Below are 2500 nucleotides of genomic sequence, written 5' to 3'. Positions count from 1 at the left end.
GCCTGCCACCCGTGCACACTCGCCTGGGCTGCTGGTCACGTGCGTCGCTCACAGGCATTTTGCAGGCCAGCACCGGCGGATGCACGGGTCAAGCGGGACGGGACGAGCGCAGGGCTTGCTTTTGGCGGCACACGAAAACACGAACCCGAAAAAGGCGAAAAAGGGACACACGGACAGGCGACACGAAAAAAAAGGGGTCGCCCTACCTAGGTGGGCGCAAAAACCCCGTCGGCCAGGAGGTTTCGCCAAAGTGTCTGTACTGTCACACAGGGTCAATAGCACGGGCATGGCCGGCCGCCGCACGTGCAGCGGCTTACGGACGCACGGTTCGGCGGCACAGGTGCCTGGCGGCTTTAGCACCTTGGGGTGGACAGGCCTGGCGGCAAGGGGGGCTAGGCACCTTGCTGCCAGCCGGCAATGGTGCACGGGGCGGGGCGCCACACAAACACGAAAGAGGGACAAGAGCGGGGCGATGGTCCACAGAGACGAGCCATGCACGGGGCCCGTGATCGCCGACACACGCGAACGCGGACGCGGACAAGGACAAGGACGCGACGCGCGGCGCGCGTGCGAGGTCAAGAGGGGCGCGCGCACGAAAACGCGAAAAAAGGGGCTAGCGGCCGAGAAACGCGAAAAAAACCGGGTCACCTACCTAGCCGAACGCCTAAAATCGCTTCGGGCAGGAGGTTTCGCCAAAGTGTCTGTACTGTCACACGGTCCGTACGGGCGCAACCCCATCGCGCGCCAGCACCCCTTCCTGGGGGCGCCCGCCCGCCAGGTGCCTGGCGCCCCACGCGCGCGCGCCCGGCGCCTGGCGCCTTGCCCCCCACGCGCGCCCGGCGCCTGGCGCCTGGCGCCTCGCCCCCCACGCGCGCCCGGCGCCTGGCGCCTGGCGCCTCGCCCCCCACGCGCGCGCCCGGCGCCTGGCGCCTTGCCCCCCACGCGCGCCCGGCGCCTGGCGCCTGGCGCCTCGCCCCCCACGCGCGCGCGCGCGTGGCGCCTTGCGCCTCGCGCCTTGCCTCCGCGCGTGCCTGGCGCCTGGCGCCTTGCCCCCCACGCGCCTGGGCGCCTCTTTTCCGCCTGGGCGCCCTGGCACCTTTCCGCCTGGGCGCCTGTTTTCCGCCTTGGCGCCCTGGCGCCTTTTCGCGTGGGCGCCTCTTTTCCGCCTGGGCGCCATGGCGCCTTTCGGCCTGGGCGACTCTTTTTCGCCTGGGCACCTCTTTTCCGCCTGGGCGCCTCTTTTCCGCCTGGCCAGGGCGCCTCTTTTCCGCCTGGGCGCCATGGCGCCTTTCTGCCTGGGCGCCTCTTTTTCGCCTGGGCGCCTCTTTTCTGCCTGGGCGCCCTGGCGCCTTTTCGCCTGGGCGCCTCTTTCCCACCTGGGCGCCCTGGCGCCTCTTCGCCTGGGCGCCCTGGCGCCTTTTCGCCTGGGCGCCTCTTTTGGCGCCTGGGCGCCTACGCCAGGGCGCCTCTTTTCCGCCTGGGCGCCTCTTTTTCGCCTGGGCGCCTCTTTTCCGCCTGGGTGCCCTGGCGCCATTCCGCCTGGGCGCCTCTTTTCCGCCTGGGCGCCCTGGCGCCTTTTCGCCTGGGTGCCTCTTTTGGCGCCTGGGCGCCTACGCCAGGGCGCCTCTTTTCCGCCAGGGCGCCTCTTTTTCGCCTGGGCGCCTCTTTTCCGCCTGGGCGCCCTGGCGCCTTTTCGCCTGGCGCCTCTTTTGGCGCCTGGGCGCCTACGCCAGGGCGCCTCTTTTCCGCCTGGGCGCCTCTTTTCCGCCTGGGTGCCCTGGCGCCATTCCGCCTGGGCGCCTCTTTTCCGCCTGGGCGCCCTGGCGCCTTTTCGCCTGGGTGCCTCTTTTGGCGCATGGGCGCCTACGCCAGGGCGCCTCTTTTCCGCCTGGGCGCCCTGGCGCCTTTCCGCCTGGGCGCCTCTTTTTCGCCTGGGCGCCTCTTTTCCGCCTGGGCGCCCTGGCGCCATTCCGCCTGGGCGCCTCTTTTCCGCCTGGGCGCCCTGGCGCCTTTTCGCCTGGCGCCTCTTTTGGCGCCTGGGCGCCTACGCCAGGGCGCCTCTTTTCCGCCTGGGCGCCTCTTTTTCGCCTGGGCGCCTCTTTTCCGCCTGGGCGCCCTGGCGCCATTCCGCCTGGGCGCCTCTTTTCCGCCTGGGCGCCCTGGCGCCTTTTCGCCTGGCGCCTCTTTTGGCGCCTGGGCGCCTACGCCAGGGCGCCTCTTTTCCGCCTGGGCGCCCTGGCGCCTTTCCGCCTGGGCGCCTCTTTTTCGCCTGGGCGCCTCTTTTTCGCCTGGGCGCCTCGTTTCCGCCTGGGCGCCTCTTTTCCGCCTGGGCGCCCTGGCGCCTTTTCGCCTGGGCGCCTCTTTTCCGCCTGGGCGCGTCTTTTCCGCCTGGGCGCCCTGGCGCCTTTTCGCCTGGGCGTCCTGGCGCCTGTGCGCCCTGGTGCCTTTTCGCCTGGGCGTCTTGGCGCCTTTTCGCCCGGGCGCCTGTACGATTGTTCGC

The sequence above is a fragment of the Aristolochia californica genome, unplaced genomic scaffold (genome assembly GCF_029961685.1).
Source record: "Aristolochia californica isolate CCGP_79_NKW_82.1479 unplaced genomic scaffold, dmAriCali1.0.hap1 SCAF_52, whole genome shotgun sequence".
In the NCBI taxonomy this organism is placed as follows: Eukaryota; Viridiplantae; Streptophyta; class Magnoliopsida; order Piperales; family Aristolochiaceae; genus Aristolochia; species Aristolochia californica.
Note: the sequence above shows the minus strand (reverse complement) of the source record.